Here is a 21,335-nt window from a genome sequence, read left to right on the forward strand (position 1 = left end):
TTTATGTTATATTTGTTATTCTCGTGGGATTTTGTCTGATGCTTGATCCGTTTCTGTGTGTGTACATTGTAGTGTTGTGTCGTTGTTCTCCTCTTATATTTAATGCGTTTCCCTCAGTTTTAGTTTGTTACCCCGATTTTGTTTTTTTGTCCATGGACATATGAGTTTGAACAGCAGTATACTACTGTTGCTTTTATTTCTCTATGTTATTTTATTTTGTTATTCGGAGAATTTGAAGTTGATGGTAAATGCCAAACATAACATTGTATTTAAAGTAAACAAATTGGTTTGTCAAATTTATTACGTATCTGTGTTTTCTCTCTCATTTGTTGACTGCTATACACTTACTACCACAGTTCATAAATGCTGTGGTTACAATATACTAGTGTTCCCTTAAAAATAAAAAGTAAAAGATATGTGAATAAAACTTTACAAAAATGTTTCTTAAAGGTAATTTCACTGTATCCGTTTACACAGTAAATGTTTCCTCACTTAATTTTTTGGCAATGTTTTTACACATTTTCACTACAATCAAATGTATCTAGTGTTTTAATTCTTACTTATATTTGCGTCAATATCTTAATTTAATATTTAGTAAAGGTGAAATTCAATAGAGAAACTTTGAAAGAATTCTGTGATTTTATCAAATGGTGGCGGTAATGTGCTTTATAGTGGTTGAGTAAGAGAACATTATCCAAGCGGTTGCGAGAAATGCTATTCTGGTCGTAGTGTGAGATAACAGTATGTTCTATCCAAGTAGTGACGGAAAGATGCGGTTAGTTATCGGTTGAGAAAACCTTGTTTTATCCAAGTTCAGCCGTGCAGAAGATTTTAGAGTGCAACAAATATCCAAGTTGTTGCAGGAAAATGTTGTAAGAATGGTTCGGTGAATGAACTAGATGTTCTATCAAGGTGGCCACGGGAAAATGATGCCAGAGTGAGGGTGGTTGTGTGAGAGAACTTTGTGTTCTATCCAAGGTGGCCACGGGAAAATGATGCCAGAGTGAGGGTGGTTGTGTGAGAGAACTTTGTGTTCTATCCAAGTTGCAGTGGAAAGGTGCTTTAAGTGTATTTGGGTGAGATAATTTTGTGTTATACACAAGTGTTGTTGAGAAGATGCATTATTCTTAATAAAATCTTTTAGAAAAAATAAGTCTATTCATTGTTACACATATGTATCTGAAGTATATGCCTAGATTGTTTTTAATCATCTTTATTTAGTTGTCATTTTTCTTACTTTGAAAATATTGTTCTTCGAGACTAAAAAGAAAAGAATAATTTCACCGGAAATCGATTACTAGTAACCTGCCGTCTTATTCAAGAAGTAATTGGTTATCATTAATAGAACGTTTAAAAATAATACTTATCACAATTTGTAACAAGTAATGAGTTTTTTGTTAGTTAATACATATATAAACATACCATGCTTCCTTTTACGGAGCAAATTGCAACTTAATCTGGTCTTTTTACCAATGATACATATCCCTTTACAATGGCTATGTCTACATTTTATCCGACACTCCTTCAGGGAGGACCCAAAGCATTTTGATGACTTTGCTGTATTTGTTACTGAAAAAAATGTGTGCTACCTTTAATTATAGCTCTAAAGGCAACAGTAGTAATACTATATCGGTGTTCAAAAGTCATAAATCGATTGAGAGCAAACAAATCCGGGTTACAAACTAAAACCTAGAGAAACACATTAAAAATAGGAGTAAAACAAAGGAACAACAGGAAAACGATATGTTGTTCTTTTAAAAGTTTTATTTAGGAAATCAAACGTGAATTTGTAGAAAATGTTAATTGTCGACTTGTCTATCATCAGCTTTTCTGTTTCCTGTGGTATTAATGGGTTACGCTTAATCTAATAGCCACTTTTAGTAATATATACAATGGGAAAGTGTTGTTAATTAATTAACATACACTATAACAATATATCTTAACATACACTATAACAATATATCATTTTATCAAACCACGGTTTGCGGAAGTAGTCAAGAAGACAATATTATGTTTTTCAGGGGTTGACAGGATACACGTGATCGTTGTTAGTTTCAACTTCAATATTATTATGCAAGCAGATGTAATAAACAATGATTTCATGCATTATAATTTTTTGGTTTACACTTTATATAGGGATTTATTTATGATCTTATTCCAGAGTGCACAATTCTTATTCTACATATTTCACCTTTATCAAAATTAGGAATCTGTTTGGTCGTCCCATTTTGTTGTAGGGATGTTTAGATTAAGTGTCGAGTTAATATGTATATCATTTTGTGTTGTCTGCGAGAAACAAATCATTTTTCTGATCTAGTAACTAAATTCAAAACCAAAATAGATAATGTTAACATATATATTTTATTGAACTGTGTAAATTAATCGGAATGCGAATGACAACATACACCTACAATTCTTTTGTGTGTTTCCCGTTTCTGTAACACATGACATTTGCGCGGGAACTTTTACATAAACATCGTTTTTGGATTATTGAAACATGTGAAATGTACTGTAACAGTTATTTATTTTTGGAGGTAATGTGATATTATTTATTATTCAATAGTACATAATTTTACGTCAGGTTTGTACACATTAAGTCTCTGGTCAGTGGCGGATCTAGGGGAGGGGGGATTCCGGAGGTTGAACCTCCCTTTTTTGTTGACGATCAATTCATTTGCATAGGGATATCAGTTGGAACTGACCCTTTATTCTGGGTTAGGATCCATGTTCCCATTCAAATGCATTGATCACCCCACAAAAGGGGCGATGCCAATCGGGAACCCTCCTGCTGGATCCGCCTCTGCACACTACTCGGACCTGTTATTTAGTGAGTGATGCGAAAAAACTCAATTTACATTAGGTCTCCCTTTTTGAAAAATGACTAAATCCGACTCTGCTTATCCTGGGTGAGGTCCCCCTTTTAAAAAATGGTAAGGTTGGATCTGTCTCAGTTAGTCTAATCTAAACTGAAACACATCAGGGTCGGATCCAGCCATTTTGTGAAAAGGGGGGGGGGTCCAACCATGTGCCCATTCAAATGCATTGATCACCCCAAAAAAGGGGCGGTTCCAACTGAAAACCCTCCCCTGGACAGTGATGTCACTAAGTTTTGAAGAAGCAGGCTGAATTTCTAAAATAGGCTGCAAGTACATGCGGACGGCAAAGCCGTTCTCGTCGCTACTACGGCGGGGGGTCTGGGGCCCGCTCAAGGGCCCCAGGATTTTTTTTTAAAATGGTGCAAAATCCTGCATTCTGGGGGTGTCTTAGACCCTTATTCAGACCTCTGAAAACATCATTTTTTACTGAAGATAATGTAAATGATTAACTAAAATTAGCAACATGATGGGTAAATTTTCTGTACATGTGATCACATCATTGATCATCTTGATGGACCAATATACATTTTTGTGCATTTTCCTGCAGGTTGACTGCTAGTAAATATTTTTGAACTGAAAGAATCCAAAAATCTTAGTTTGAATAGAAACATATTGTCTCTGGTTTGAATTATCACTTGAATAATTTAGTTTTAAATGAAAATTGTAATTGTAACATTGAGAACATTATGTTTTAATTTTATATTAAAAAAGTGTTGGTTTTGTTTTTACAAAATTAAAAACAATATTCACTGACTAGTAGTCAGCTGGAGCTTCGATTTCAAAGTTAAAACTGTTACAGACACATGACAGAGGTGCTATATTTTATAAAATCGTATGCTATCCCAAGGACGTATAACTAACATAATATACGTCCTTGGCTATCCCCAAAAAGATTTGAAAATTTAGACTAAAATTCCTGCATTCTGAGCATACCTGAGAGTGATTTAGATGCTTGGGAAAATGTTAATTTTGTCTTATTTTTGTTGTTGACTTCAATCACATTGATTTTTTTTTTTAAATGAGAATCCGTAGTCCTGGCAAGGCTAATCTATATTATATTTTTTTCTGGGAAGGTGTCTTTTGTAAGACAACTAAGGAAGTCTGTTCTTGAATATATGTAAATAATTCACAGGCAAGTGCCTGTGAAATAATAGGTGAAATATTATAATTTTATTTCAAAAATAATCGAATTTATTAAATATCTTGATCGATTTATTTGCGTACGTACTTAGTGACAAATGACCCCCTTTTTAGCTCACCTGGCCTAAAAGGCCAAGTGAGCTTTTCTCATCACTTGGCGTCCGTCGTCGTCCGTCGTCCGTCGTCGTCCGTCGTCGTCGTTAACTTTTACAAAAATCTTCTCCTCTGAAACTACTGGGCCAAATTAAACCAAACTTGGCCACAATCATCATTGGGGTATCTAGTTTAAAAAATGTGTCCGGTGACCCGGCCAACCATCCAAGATGGCCGCCATGGCTAAAAATAGAACATAGGGGTAAAATGCAGTTTTTGGCTAATAACTCAAAAACCAAAGCATTTAGAGCAAATCTGACATGGGGTAGAATTGTTAAACAGGTGAAGATCTATCTGCCCTGAAATTTTCAGATGAATCGGATAACCCGTTGTTGGGTTGCTGCCCCTGAATTAGTAATTTTAAGGAAATTTTGCTGTTTTTGGTTATTATCTTGAATATTATTATAGATAGAGATAAACAGTAAACAGCAATAATGTTCAGCAAAGTAAGATTTACAAATAAGTCAACATGACTGAAATGGTCAGTTGACCCCTTTAGGAGTTATTGCCCTTTATAGTCAATTTTTAACCATTTTTCGTAAATCTTAGTAATATTTTACAAAAATCTTCTCCTCTGAAACTACTGGGCCAAATTAATCCAAACTTGGCCACAATCATCTTTTGGGTTAGTAGTTTGAAAAATGTGTCTGGTGACCCGGCCATCAAACCAAGATGGCCGCCATGGCTAAAAATAGAACATGGGGTAAAATGCAGTTTTTGGCTTATAACTCAAAACCCAAAGCATTTAGAGCAAATCTGACATGGGGTAAAATTGTTTATCAGTTCAAGATCTATCTGCCCTGAAATTTTCAGATGAATCGGACAGCCCGTTGTTGGGTTGCTGGCCCTGAATTAGTAATTTTAAGGAAATTTTGCTCTTTTTGGTTATTATCTTGAATATTATTATAGATAGAGATAAACCATAAACAGCATTAATGTTCAGCAAAGTAAGATTTACAAATAAGTCAACATGACTGAAATGGTCAGTTGACCTTCTTAGGAGTTATTGTTCTTTATAGTCAATTTTTAACCATTTTTGGTAAATCTTAGTAATATTTTACAAAAATCTTCTCCTCTGAAACTACTGGGCCAAATTAATCCAAACTTGGCCACAATCATCTTTTGGGTTAGTAGTTTGAAAAATGTGTCCGGTGACCCGGCCATCCAACCAAGATGGCCACCATGGCTAAAAATAGAACATGGGGTAAAATGCAGTTTTTGGCTTATAACTCAAAACCCAAAGCATTTAAAGCAAATCTGACAGGGGGTAAAATTGTTTATCAGGTCAACATTTATCTGCCCTGAAATTTTTAGATGAATCGGACAACCCGTTGTTGGGTTGCTGACCCAATTGTTAGTTTTAAGGAAATTTTGCTGTTTTTGGTCATTATCTTGAATATTATTATTGATAGAGATAAACTGTAAACAACAATAATGTTCAGCAAAGTAAGATTTACAAATAAGCCGAAATGGTCAATTGACCCCCTTAGGAGTTATTGTTCTTTATAGTCAATTTTTAACAATTTTCATAAAATTTGTAAATTTTTACTAACATTTTCCACTGAAACTAATGGGCCAAGTTCATTATAGATAGAGATAATTTTAAGCAGCAAGAATGTTCAGTAAAGTAAGATGTACAAACACATCACCATCAGCAAAACACAATTTTGTCATGAAGCCATCTGCTTCCTTTAATATTCACATAGACCAAGGTGAGCGACACAGGTTCTTTAGAGCCTCTAGTTTCTGATATAAGACTTGTACACGTATTTCAAACATGTTGTCAAGCTATGTCGTTTTATTTTCTCTTATTTGTTAACTGTTCAGTTATCAGTAAACTAAAATCCTTTTGAACTATAAAAGATATTTTTAAAAATTATTTGTGGTCGACAATATAAATATTCTACTTTCGTTCTCTGGACACCACGTGGTCGTGGGCTTTGAAATGTGAACTTCAAAAGGTGCTGTTTTCCAGATTCTTGACAACATTATATATATTATACTTTCTTTTATTTGACTGATATATTAATTTCCATAACATGCTATTGTCATCTTTGGCTTATTCCTTCTCTTGAAGCAAAAACCAAACAGGGTCATAATGTCCATCGGAATGTCTCTCTTTTTATCCTTGCAAACATTACAATACTTACCGACTTTAAATAGACGACCAATCAGCGGACTGCATTTACGTGAACTATATTTAGTCAAAGGTAAACACTGATTTACATCCTTGTTTATCGCGACTTTAATCGTGGAAGCTGATGCATTGAACAATTATTTTTTAATATTAACCTGATTATCTTTTTTATCTTATTAATTTTTTTTACTCATGCAAAAATAGCCGGCGGGAAAAGGACAATAACCGGCGAAAATCGCCGGCTGCCGGCTTCTAACGACATCACTGCTGGATCAGCCACTGCACATTACTTGGACCTATGTTAGTTCGTTACATGTAATTACTTAAGTGATGCAAAAACAACTCAATTTACTAATAAACTTCCTTATTAAAGAAACTTTATATAAAAGTAAACATGTTCATTATATTTTGCTGTGTGAAATTGCTTATGCGGGAAAGACCCATTACAACCCGACCATAGAGGAGACAACAGCTGAAGGCCACCAATGGGTCTTCAATGCAGCGAGAAGCTCCCACATCCGGAGGCATCACAACAAACCTGTTCTAGAAATAATTTGTGAATGAAATTGGTAAATACAGTTATTCTTGATCTTCATACAATTTAAGGGCATTTCCAAATAGTCCTAAATATAATGCTTTATGCATCTGAAAAGGGTTGGAAATAACACTGAAAAATCATTGTTTTTCCTCTAGCATAGTTTGTACGTGCAGTATAGGTGTATTTTAAAGACAGTGAAGCCGCCATATAATACTTCAATCGAACTGATTTACCTTTTGAAGTTTAATTACTATACTATATATAATAATATTAATTTTCGCGAACCATTTAGGTCACGGAAATTCCAAAATATGGCACCAGTAAGGAGAGTTGTACAAATAACGTGAATACACAGAACCCCATCCAATTCATGTTTAACTAAAAGTATTCATCATTTTCTATTTTATATGTACTAACAATATTCCATTTTTCTATAATTTGGATTAAAATGTGCAAAAATCTGAGTTAGAATAGGTCGAATGCCCCAAATAAACATTCCCTGATTGGTTGAAGCACTGTGGCGTCGATGTAAAGCATAGCAAGCCTCGATGTAAAGCACACGCTTCACAGGAATAATTAAGGAGAGTTTTACAAATAATGTGAATACACAGACCCTCAATCCAATTTATGTATTGCTAAAAATAATCAAGTGTTCATCACTTTCTGTTTTGATTCTGCTAACAACATTCTATTTTTTCTATAATTCCATTTGAAATACATTGTATGTGAAACCCATAATGAAAATAGATGGCCTCAATGATGTAAAAGCAACCCAAAAAATTTCTGTTAATATGTTAACATCTTGAACTTCGACCCTGGGTTCAAAGGGTTAATAAACCGATTCACAAATAGAGATATCCTTTCGCTCAAGTGAAGTATACAGGCAACTTCGTTTACAGAAATATATTTACACTTTATCTGACAGTAATATATTGTCATGCTTCTGCATATCAACGTTTGTTTGTATGCTGAACTTCAGTCAAATTCAATTCTATACAAACTTTATTACGTAAAGCAATAGGAGTAAGAATATTTTTTGCACCAATTTAACCGTGACCAGCATCATCGTCAGTATCAAAATTGTTTATCGTAATCATATTAATATAGAGTAATTTTGGTAAGTATGGCTTATTTATGTTAAAGTTCTCCAGATGTGCTTCTCTAGACATCTTTGACGGTCAGTTTAATCCCATTTATCTCAATATTATCCCAGATGACAGAAATGTCAACCCGACCTATTCGTGTCAAAAGTGAAAACTAATCTATTTGATGAACTAATTTCTTCTAAAACTGTACATGCATTATTTCTGTATTATTTGATAACCGATCACATTTGCGTTGCATGATAATGGGTTGCAATCAATCTTTCAATCGCTATTTTATGATATTTTTGTGTCTGTTTTTTGGTTTGCATATCAGTAGTCGAAGTAAACTCGAGGTTATTATATAAAATTATTTGTCTCTTTTCGTCTGTAGTACATGCGTTTGAGGTCCGGTTTAATTTGTACGCATGAAAAAAGCTAGTGATAGAACCTTAACCAGATAAGCAACTGTCTAGGGCCAAGTAAGGAAGGTGAAAAAAACCAGTATTGGTACTATTACGCAGAACCATAAACAGATGCATAGACAGACCCAGGGGGTGGCAGTGGCGGATCCAGAACTTTTCATAAGGTGGGGCCCGCTCCAGTCATGCTTCAGTGATTCCCTATATAATCAACAACATTTTTCCAACGAAAAGGGGGGAGGGGTCTGCCCCCTAGATCCTCCTATTGGTGGGGAAAATTTAGTTGATTATATAGGAAATCATCAAAGCTTGACAGGAGTGGGCAGCCCTTTGGAAAGTCAGAGACCACCCCTTTATGAAAAGTGCTGAATTGCCACTGAGATTTGCAGGTTTTCTTTGTAAAGATACCTTTAAATATCAACAACTCTGACTGAGTACACAATTTGATTCATTTTAGCTCATTAGATGGGCTCACTCGCTTAAAATATTATTTGCGGCTCACTGGCAAATATCTTACGATACTCATGTGTAGAAAAACTGATTATCTATACATGTGTGTGAGGAGTAGTTAGCACAAATATAGCTAAATTTGGAAAATTTGAAAGTGACTTGGGGAATGAAGATGTAGTAAAGACCGAATATCAGTTTTGGTCTTATATATGTAGTACTTTAAAATTTTAGTCTTACATGTATATATGTGTACAAATATATCACTGTTTCAGTGGCAATGGTAAATAGACACTGAAAAGTCTTGGATAACATTTTATAGTTTTGAATGTTTCTTCATCAGTTGACTTAAATTAGGTGGAGCCAGGAGGTGTGTTCTTATTTCCAACAGAGGAGTGCTCAACCTATATCAATTTGTGCATGAAACAAATTGATAGTTGCTAGATACTGAATGATTATACCACAAGAAAGTTTTAACCTGTGCATATATACTTAAAATACGATAAAAAAAAAAATGTCTTTTTCAGGACTTCTGATCCAACCATGTAGTATGGCATTTTATTGAGATATGGTTTTGGTCAATGGATGTTCATGAAGAACCTGCAGTACAAAGTATATCACTGGATTTAGCTCTTTGTCTAAGTGTATTATTAAAGTACTTTGCTTTGAGCTCAGTTCATTGTTATGCAATTCATTCTTTGTGAAATAAAGATTTGACAGACAACTCTCATGTACAAGGATTTGTCAAAGTAGTATCACCTCTTTCTTCAATGTAAGTAATAGGGAGATAAAAAGCATATATATATATATATCGATTTGAACCAAACATTATATGTCCTTTGACCAAATTTTATAAAAAGAACAAATTTACCCGACAATGCTACTCCCGCTACTAGCAATATGATGCTAGGTTGTTTTAATACATCTGTACTGCCTACTGATGACTTGGTCCTGAGTGTAAATGGTCATTCGATTATGTTTTAAATAAATTATAAGGCCTATCTGGCCTAATTGATTTCTAAAACTATGTTTCATTGTACATGTTCAACATTTTTCATTCAATTGTTTATTTCTAATAAATTTGTGTGAATTAACATTGTAACAGTAAATGTTTTAATTACTACACTTTCATACCACAACAAATACTGTATTTGTGGTACATGTATCACTTATATTTGTATCTATACTAGTATAACAAACAAAAATGAAAAGAGAATAATTTTGCAATACCTTTTGAATACTATAACTTTTTAGATATTTAGACATATTAAGACTAATTAAGTAGATGTTGATAATATCCACTTGACATGCTTGAAATTCTATTAGATTACTTTTGGAGCAGTTTTGAGTCTTTGAAGCATGCTCAAAAAAGTTCTTTTGGTGAAATCATTTTCATATTTGTCAATTTTTTTTGCTTTGACCATTTTTGGAGGAAATATTATCAAAGAATTGATAAAAATCAGCACAGAAGTTTACTTCCTAGCTCATCTAGCCCCTAGCATCTTGTCAGGCATTGTCATTACTAAAAACCAATAAATGTATTCTAATCTGAAGAACAATTCGACCTTTTAACAATTTTGTTTACTAATGATACTGACGATTCTCCACAAAGTAATATAAATAGAACCATACAAATAGTAAGCAAATACATATAAAAAAAGATGTGGTATGATTGCCAATGAGATAGTTCTCCACAAGAGACCAAAATGACACAGAAATTAACAACTACAGGTCACCGTAAGGCCATCAACAATGAGCAAAGCCAATTCCGCATAATCATCTATAAAAGGCCCTGAAATGATAATGTAAAACAATTTAAACGGGAAGACTAACGGCCTTATTTATGTACAAAAAATAAATGAAAACGAATATGTAACACATAAACAAACGACAACCACTGAATTACAGGCTCCTGATATCATGTTCTCAAATCTAGATATCATCTCCCATTTAGAAAAAAAAACACATGAAAAAATGAACCTAGAAAAATGTATTATGTGTTGCTCTTCTAGCTACAAAATGTATCCAAAATCAAAGATGTGGAACATATTCTATCATAATCATTTGGTAACTAATGCAATTAATGTCTCTTCCATGCCCGTCTTGAACATAAAAACTAAATAATAATTAAACAACACTCCTAATGCTCAGATTGTTTGTCATCGTGCAACACAACTAATAACACCATATAGGAAAAAACATAGAACTCCTTTTGTCATAAGACACTGTCAAACATCCAAACATACTATCCACACTCATATGTGTCCACACTTGTAGTGTAAACAAAATATTATGAGCCCGGACGATGCTTGTTTTACGATCTCCCGTCTTTCTTTTGTAACTCTAAAACGATTTATTTACGTGTATTCGCAATGATAAAAATATTTAATAGGAGACAACAGCAGGTCGTAATTCGTATAAACTAGAAGACAGGTTTTATAAACAGCCTAATCCATGAGTGTCTGTTAAACTGTATAAATATCAGATAACTTGAAACGATTGCTGTTAGACGTTCACCCTTGTGAATGGTGTCCATAAAGTGTGTAAATAATCGTACACAGTTTATTAATTAAAACACTTACACGCCTTTATTATGCAGAGTGTATGTGACTACTTAGACAAGGGAAGTTGACAATTGGAAATTTGAAATCGTCACGTTTGTCATATATTTATTGTATTTAATGAGGTCCTGAAATATTTCCGTATCTTCGACTACTTGATTTCTAGGCATCCACATTTCGATTAAAGGATATTCTCAAATATTCTTCATTAATAGAAAATTTTACTGAAATAAACAAGCTATGGTTTAGCATTTTCTATTCGGCGTCTTTTCCGCTGCTAGATATTATATAAATGTATGTATTATCAATATTTTCTTTGCAAACCAGGTATAAAAAGACTTACCATTTGTAAGGAAAAACAGGAAAGCAATTATAAATATGACAGTATTCATGGTTTCCTTGTTTTCCAAAATACTAGATTGAAGTATATTAAAAATATGTAAATAATAGAAGAACATGCCATCCTATACATGACCTTATAGTACAATTTAATAAATGAAATCAACTTTGATCTGAGTAAATATACAAGTATTTAGTTTGGTTGAATTGCCTAATCCTTTTTGTGATGGCATGTGTTACTGTTGTATTCTTCACTCGTATTGTTATTATTTGTTGTTTTGACGGAAATACCTCCATTGTTTTTACTGTTATTATTTGGTTTTTTTTACGGAAATACCTTCATTTTTTGTACTTAATCTCAATATGTAGAAAACAAATGCACTGAACTACGGTTGAGGTTTTGAAAGCGTTTAAAAATCTCAATTATATATCTTGTGAATTTACACTCATCCCATATCAATTTTCATCCAACAGTTAAAAGCAGGAACTAATAAAAAATCAAACAGCAATAAGATTTATACACTGTGCGAACGAAATACAAAATTAACGATTATTCGGAAAACATTGGAGTTTTAAACGGCGTTTTGCATTTGCACCGATCTTCTTTTTATTTGCGCCGATTTTTTCTTATACTTGCGCCGATTTTTTCTTTTACTTGCGCCGATTTCTACAGGTTATTTTTATTTATTATTTATCATCATAAACCTCTTCAGTTAGACAGTTGTTCACAAGTTATAAATTGTATTTTTGGATGGTGCGAATAGAACTGATTATTGAAAAGCGAATGAAACTATTCTTGACTTTTTTTCGTCCTCTTACAATTTTCAACTGGTGCAGCTGCCCAGAAATAAAGTTAGGCATATATAAGTTCTTAATACTTGGTCAACAGGAATGCATGACAATGGTCACCAGAAGGAGCGTTAATCATAATGTCAAACGTGACTAGGTCATTGATTTCATCTAGGGGAAGGAATGGTAGCCCGAAAAATTGCGATAGCCCTTAACCAGTGTCACGTGATTTGTATTTATACTACTAAGCTCAACATAGCATTTTTTGCTCCATCAGTTCTGAGCCAGATGAAAACGACAATTCAATTGATACAAACATTGCAATGAATTCATACATCCTAGGATCTCAAATGCTTAGAATAAGTGTTTCTGATTTTTTTTAGTGTTTATTTAATTTGAACCATAAATTTTTGATGAATAAAAATATAGAACTAAATAAGCGGCCTTATATAGGGAACTATCAAACATTGAAATAGTCCCAACACGAATTCTAGAAACACAAAAAAGGAGGAAATGTAATTAAATGAACCTAACCTAACTGCAAAATATTCTGTTAGACAGACATTTCATGATATTTTGTTCGTGTAACAAACATTGATTAAATCAATAAACAGTATGGTATTGTCATTGTTTTGAACGAGTTCAGGTGCTATATTCATGTCTAAATGTTTAATACTGATTAAAAACAAATGCCATCTTTGCTTCCTACTAAGCGGTCGTGATTAATTCTTAAGCGCCTTTGATTCAGTTGTGTTTGAGATATGAATATTTTACGTATGCACGTTGCTCATAAAGATATACTATCAACCTTAAAATCAATTTCTTTAAGGTAAGCTCGAAAGTTTATTATTTAGTTAGTGTAATTGAAACAGCTGACACCTGTAACATTTTAACACTGACATTTCTACAAAAGAAATACAATCTTTGATGTTTGATAATAGAAGTTCAATATCATATTGCTCCTCTTGTTTTAAACGGTATTAACATCATACATCATTTATTGACATATCTTCTATAATGTTTGTGCTATTTTCACATTTCCTGACCGGTGTGAGAAAAATAGTTCTCTAATTTTTGTGCTATTTTCACATTTCCTGACCGGTGTGAGAAAAATATTTCTCCTCACTAGTGAAAAATCTGTTCTCGGCAAATGATTAGTCGAAATTTGATTATGACGTCAAAATGTTTTGTTTTCTTCTCAATTTTCCTATTGTGACGTCATGAAAAAAGGCGACCTTGCCTGATGACGTCGCATATAAAGAGCACAATTTTCTGAAAATTTTTGAAAAAGAACGATAAAAAGCATTAGAGAAACAGATTCCGACACTATAACTCGTGTATTACGATATTTCTCCACTCTCGACAGTTAAATTTTATTATTTAAAGGGCTCGGCAGGCTATTGGTACTTTACGGAACGGAACGGAACGGAACGGAACGGAAAAGAATTTCATTTAAGGTATCCAAAGGGGGCATTTATCAAAATTTCGAAAAATCTTTAAAACAAAACAAACTTTAAAATTTCTGTGTTTTACGGTTTTCCATATACAAATAACACAAATGTATACTTAATCTCATCTTCACAGGTGAAATGTGTAATAATGTATAACATCGGAAAATATTCTGTAGATGAATATGTCGGATTGTCCTGATAAATTATCATGAAATTAACGCATTTGCAAGTCATGCATTATGATATCTAGACTGACCTCACGTCGTCCTTGATTAGAGACAGTGATCAAAATGAATCTGATTTAAACTTTTTAATTTATTTTTCCGTTCCGTTCCGTTCCGCAAAGTACCAATTGCTCTGAGGAATTGGTATTTAACGGAAAAAACGGAAACAGACATCTTTAATGTAATTAAAGCAGTATGATAAAAAAAATTGTCTGACACCTCTTTTTGCATGAGTGGTATGTGTTTTAGATAGCATTTTCGACTTGATCAATAATAAAAAATTTAACACAAAGGCAGGTTACACAAAAAGTCTTTCTCCTTCCATCGGTAATTATATTTAAAAAAAGAGGCCTTCAACAGCCCGTTCCGACGATGATTAGAGACAGTGATCAAGTTGAATCTGATTTAAACTTTTTAATTTATTTTTCCGTTCCGTTCCGTTCCGCAAAGTACCAATTGCTCTGAGGAATTGGTATTTAACGGAAAAAACGGAAACAGACATCTTTAATGTAATAAAAGCAGTATGATAACAAAAATTGTCTGACACTCTTTTTGCATGAGTGGTATGTGTTTTAGATAGCATTTTCGACTTGATCAATAATAAAAAATTTAACACAGAGGCAGGTTACACAAAAAGTCTTTCTCCTTCCATCGGTAATTATATTTTAAAAAAGAGGCCTTCAACAGCCCGTTCCGACGATGATTAGAGACAGTGATCAAGTTGAATCTGATTTAAACTTTTTAATTTATTTTTCCGTTCCGTTCCGTTCCGCAAAGTACCAATTGCTCTGAGGAATTGGTATTTAACGGAAAAAACGGAAACAGACATCTTTAATGTAATTAAAGCAGTATGATAACAAAAATTGTCTGACACCTCTTTTTGCATGAGTGGTATGTGTTTTAGATAGCATTTTCGACTTGATCAATAATACAAAATTTAACACAAAGGCAGGTTACACAAAAAGTCTTTCTCCTTCCATCGGTAATTATATTTTAAAAAAGAGGCCTTCAACAGCCCGTTCCGACGATGATTAGAGACAGTGATCAAGTTGAATCTGATTTAAACTTTTAAATTTATTTTTCCGTTCCGTTCCGTTCCGCAAAGTACCAATTGCTCTGAGGAATTGGTATTTAACGGAATCAACGGAAACAGACATCTATAATGTAATAAAAGCAGTATGATAAAAACAAGTCAGACCCTTCTTTTTTGAATGAGTGGTAAGTGTTTTAGATAGCATTTCGACTGGATCAATATTTAAATAAACAGCTGCGCCATGAGCGCATGATACGCCCGTCGTCTTGTGAAAAAACATTTTAATGTAAGTGTGGTTCTACCCACACATCAACCTATCTTAGAATGAAAATGACCTTTATCTTACACATGAGGAATGTCAGGGAATGAAACTGTACGTGTATTGCTTGGCCGCTCAAGTCCTCTTGATTTATAACGGATTAAGAAACAAATTGAAAACATGTAAGATTATTTGCAAAAGTAATTGCATACATTTAATTCACTGTCCGTGTCACTGCTAGTCATGATAGCCCTACGATACAAACATTTCACTAGATTTTTTCGGGACAAACTAACATGTAAATCAAAGAATTTCAAAGAAAACGTTGTCGGATAAGTCCGAAAATTAATAAGTGCGCTTAGACTAAGAATGTTTTAAGGGTTTTATCAAACGAAGTTATGGGAAAGAAAAGAACGAAAATAGAATGCTTTTTGATACACTCTTAAAAGGACCCTTAATGCATTCTTTGTGTAATCGTAAACTATGACTTACGAAGACTTTAAGAGAAGTTTCTTGTTACCGCGGGCCCCTGTATCATGAAAACCTATCTTAAGTTTCATTTAAGAGAAAACGCTTTACAAGAAGATTACGATGGTGATAAGAGAGTATCTGCAATCCCCTCGTGGGTTATCTTAACAATTTAACGGCTATCTTAGTATACACTTACGATAACTATAGTTAAGATAGCCCTATTATCGACTTCGAAGTAACCGTCTTTGATTTCTAAGAGAATATTAGTATTTGCGGCAAAATCGGTATTAAAACTAAAGTCGTCTACTGTATGTGTTTAAAAGAATGCTAAAAATATACTATGATTCGTTTTTTGTTGCAGACTCTACATCCACTGTCAAGTAAAGCCCTGTTTAATGCTCCTTTCTGGCATAGATAATAAACGAATATTCAAGTTAATAAATTCTATTCTTCAAAAACACATCTACATGGAATGGTAACAATAAATCAAGAGAACAAATCAACTAACATATCATACAAATACGGAATGCAATCCGCAATACGAAAAACCCCATAACTGGTTAAGGCGAGATAACTCTCTTAAAAGGATGTTATCTTTACCAAACGTCTTGACCATACCAAACTGACATATAACACCTATTCATTGATAATTTGTATTATTCTATGTATTTTTTGTGATTTTGTCCCATGTACATTTTACTTCATAACTCTTTATTAACATACTGTTTGTAGATTTTTTTTACTGATATGTAATAATACGTATCAGTATTACCACCGTAGGTATAGTGTCCGGTTGAGATCGGGTTTTTTCGAGAGCGTCCAGTTTTTTTCGAGAGATTATGACTAAAAATGTAAACAAACAGACATGTTTTCCTGTAACACGTAAAATAAATGCTTAAACTAAATTTACAAGATCAAACAAGTTAAGTAAGTATTTGTGATGAAAGGATGTTGCCAACCATACATACTTTGCAGTTAAAAAAGTTTGATTTGGCCTAATAATGCTTTTATGCCAAAATATAGAAAAAAGCAATTTCTATACACATACCAATGCAAATTTCAAAGAGCATGCACACATGATGTCTTTATATCCTTACATTTACATATGCTATAACAAAAGTTTTAGTTATTGTAATTAAAAGGCAATTTTAAGGGTATATTCATTTCCATCTGTTCAAGTTTTTTCGAGAGCAGTTCGGGTTTTTTCGAGAACAGTTCAGGTTTTTTCGAGAGATAAACCAATTTCTTACGGTTTAAAATGTGCTATTTAAGTACATTTGAGTTTAAAAACGAATGAAAAGTCATCGGTTCTTTCAAAGTTTATAACTAATGCATTACAGCAGTTTGATAATGTTGCATAAGCACATACATTTCATAAAAAAAACATAATTTATTTCTATATATTGTTGTATTGCATTATGAATTGCATGGACACCGGTATGCTTTATACCTATATTATTTGGATTAATCAAATCTACCTATGTCTATAGAAAAAAATGTTCACATCATGCATGATCACTGTATTCAAAGGACACTGGTTAACGTATGGTTAGATCAATCAAACATATTGCCATCCATGTTATTGAAATGACGGAACTAAGCTAGTGTACTGACTCGTCCGTAATTATTTCATGATGTTTCCGAAAGTTGACTTACATTTACTATCTTCTTTGTTACTTTCCCCTCTTTTGTAATTTCCCCTTATTTACATGCTCACGTTGATGATTCAGCATCATTTATTGATATATCTGCCAGATTCCGGCACAGTGTACGTTTATAGCATATTGACAATTTGAAGAACTGTTTATTGTAAACATATATAACATGTATTGTGTTTTGATGACGTATAAAACGTTGGATAAATGACAATGATGACAAATATGCCACTTCACCAGATTATTTGTTTTATTGTTTCACAACCGTTTGTTATTACTTGTAAACACACAGATACAACATTTACACTATAAAAATGTTCTATAAACATTCAAATACCCTTTTTGGTAATTTTTGTATGATTCATAGCACCCCCCTCATTTCGTTATTTTTAAAGTATGGAAAGCAATTCGTGTCATAATTTGCATACATAATGTTTGATACTTGTCGAGTTTTCAACACATTAAAAGCTGAACACACCAGTTTTGACTCACAGTTATGTTACAAACTTGATATATTGTTAATACTTGTATTTTTTATGTGAATGTATGGAACACAATTAGTGTCATAAGCCAACTTTGTATTTTTGTATGTTTTGGCAAATCTTTTTGATTGATAGGTTTTATATTGAGTTTTTATTTGTTCTTTCAGCTTTTTACCGTTTGATGTTCACGTTCAGTTTGGAGTTATACTTACCTGTCATCATTTGTAATCATTCATTGAACACCAGCATACCTTTGTTATTCATGCTACATTGTGTTAATAGAGTGGATTATATGACAATAAATAAAACGGTTATCTTTAATGAAGTCCATTATTTAATGCCCGCAAAGAATAGATGGGAGTCATTACAGCTAGCATGCTGATGTCCAGATAAACATATTGCATAGATCCAAATATACGTATATCGATATGGAATTTATGTGATTTAAAAAATCTACATTTTAGAGTGCCATGGATTTTAAGCTGAAACTATTCGTAATTTGAACAATCGTTTTGTGGGCACGGTCGATTGATATTTAAGTACGCATTGCTTTTGCGCCAATTCTTAAAAGTTGTAGTTTTTCATTTGCGCCAAAAAATAAATATTGCTTCTGCGCCATTGTGCAGGTAAACTAATTAAAAAGTGAAAATATAGAAAATTTAAACAATATCTACGGACACACCAGCTGTCATCAGGAGATAGGAGAAAAAAAAACAGATTCAGTGGCGGATCCAGGGGGGGGGTTCCGGGGGTGCGCACCCCCCCTTTATTTTTGCCGATCAATGCATTTGTATCGGGACATATGTTTTGCACCCCCCCCCCCCCCCCCTTTGCCCTGGGTTACCTGGGTTAGCACCCCCTCTTTCGAAAATTCCTGCATCCGCCCATGCAGATTAAATACGGAATGCACCTCTAGAACCGAAATTTCCCGCTGATATTATAGTAAGACCTTTGCCTATAGGTTTTGTAACAGAACAGACTTTTAGTTTTTATAAATACTTTGATTAACAGCAGTTATTATTGTGGTTTTATGACTTTTAAGGAGTTACCATTTTTTATGGTGCTTTGATAAATCCGAAAATGTTTTAACAATTTGCAAACATTTTTTTATTATAGTGTAAACCAGTGTTTAGTGCTCATATTTTTATGAAGATATATTTTAAACATATGTTTTAATATTTATGAGACCTTGTTTCTAATAAAAAATGGAGAATGGAAATGGGGATCACTGTTTCTTATCATCTTCGGAAGGCCCCTTTTTTAATTTATAATTACCAATGGAAGTAGAAAGACCTTTTGTCTAACCTGTCTTTGTGTTATTTTTTATACGTCCGTCAATTTTGACGGGACGTATTATGGTATACAAATGTCCAGTGTCCGTCCGTCCGTCCGTCCGTCTGTCTGGTGTAAACATGTTGCACCGTAACTTGAGAACGACTTATCCAAATTTTTTGAAACTTAACATAGTTGTTTCTTATGATGGTCAAATGATCTGTATACTTTTTTGTGAAAATAAGATTACAACTTTTTGAGTTATGGCACTTTGTAACTAAAACAGGGGTGTGTTTTTTTCACATGTCGCACCGCATCTCAAAAACGATTCTTGATTATGGCTTAAAACTTCAAAGGCTTCTTAGTTATATTAATCTTAATATATCTGTATACTTTTTGGTGATGATTCAAAATGTCATTTTTGAGTTATTGAGTATTTTGTAAAAAAAAAAAGGGGGGGGGGGTTTACATGTCGCACCATATCTCAAAAACGATTTATGATTATTGCTTAAAACTTTACACACTTCTTTGTTATATTAATCTAAAGATCTGTATACTTTTTGGTGATGATTCATTTTTATATTTTCGAGTTATTGAGATTTTGTAAAAAAAGAGGTTTTTTTTCACATGTTGCGCTGTATCTCTATTGCTTAAAACTTAACAGGCTAATGTTGCGTCGGGTTTCCAAATACATCTTGTACAATCTTCCTATTGGGCGGGAATAAGGAATGAGTCAGGATATACTAAGCATGACATCCTGTACAACCCTGTGTTATTCAAAAAAGATTTATGTTTTTTTCACAAGACGACGGGCGTATCATGCGCTCATGGCGCAGCTGTTTATTTAAATATTGATCCAGTCGAAATGCTATCTAAAACACTTACCACTCATTCAAAAAAGAAGGGTCTGACTTGTTTTTATCATACTGCTTTTATTACATTATAGATGTCTGTTTCCGTTGATTCCGTTAAATACCAATTCCTCCGAGCAATTGGTACTTTGCGGAACGGAACGGAACGGAAAAATAAATTAAAAAGTTTAAATCAGATTCAACTTGATCACTGTCTCTAATCATCGTCGGAACGGGCTGTTGAAGGCCTCTTTTTTAAAATATAATTACCGATGGAAGGAGAAAGACTTTTTGTGTAACCTGCCTTTGTGTTAAATTTTGTATTATTGATCAAGTCGAAAATGCTATCTAAAACACATACCACTCATGCAAAAAGAGGTGTCAGACAATTTTTGTTATCATACTGCTTTTATTACATTAAAGATGTCTGTTTCCGTTTTTTCCGTTAAATACCAATTCCTCAGAGCAATTGGTACTTTGCGGAACGGAACGGAACGGAAAAATAAATTAAAAAGTTTAAATCAGATTCAACTTGATCACTGTCTCTAATCATCGTCGGAACGGGCTGTTGAAGGCCTCTTTTTAAAATATAATTACCGATGGAAGGAGAAAGACTTTTTGTGTAACCTGCCTTTGTGTTAAATTTTGTATTATTGATCAAGTCGAAAATGCTATCTAAAACACATACCACTCATGCAAAAAGAGGTGCCAGACAATTTTTGTTATCATACTGCTTTAATTACATTAAAGATGTCTGTTTCCGTTTTTTCCGTTAAATACCAATTCCTCAGAGCAATTGGTACTTTGCGGAACGGAACGGAACGGAAAAATAAATTAAAAAGTTTAAATCAGATTCAACTTGATCACTGTCTCTAATCATCGTCGGAACGGGCTGTTGAAGGCCTCTTTTTTTTAAATATAATTACCGATGGAAGGAGAAAGACTTTTTGTGTAACCTGCCTCTGTGTTAAATTTTTTATTATTGATCAAGTCGAAAATGCTATCTAAAACACATACCACTCATGCAAAAAGAGTGTCAGACAATTTTTGTTATCATACTGCTTTTATTACATTAAAGATGTCTGTTTCCGTTTTTTCCGTTAAATACCAATTCCTCAGAGCAATTGGTACTTTGCGGAACGGAACGGAACGG

The 21,335-nt window shown here is 33.4% G+C and overlaps 2 long non-coding RNA genes across 2 annotated transcripts; one reads left to right on the forward strand and one right to left on the reverse strand.

Annotated features, from left to right (window-relative positions):
* Positions 1-283: 283 nt before the first annotated feature.
* On the reverse strand, positions 284-1,569 carry LOC139490854 (uncharacterized). The gene is made up of 2 exons (XR_011656427.1): positions 1,423-1,569; positions 284-392 (listed from the first exon to the last, which is right to left on the reverse strand). It is a non-coding gene; the product is annotated as an uncharacterized lncRNA (long non-coding RNA).
* A 15,001-nt stretch (positions 1,570-16,570) lies between these two features.
* On the forward strand, positions 16,571-18,380 carry LOC139490855 (uncharacterized). The gene is made up of 2 exons (XR_011656428.1): positions 16,571-17,690; positions 18,227-18,380. It is a non-coding gene; the product is annotated as an uncharacterized lncRNA (long non-coding RNA).
* Positions 18,381-21,335: the final 2,955 nt, after the last annotated feature.

Source organism: Mytilus edulis, chromosome 10 (genome assembly GCF_963676685.1).
Source record: "Mytilus edulis chromosome 10, xbMytEdul2.2, whole genome shotgun sequence".
NCBI lineage: Eukaryota > Metazoa > Mollusca > Bivalvia > Mytilida > Mytilidae > Mytilus > Mytilus edulis.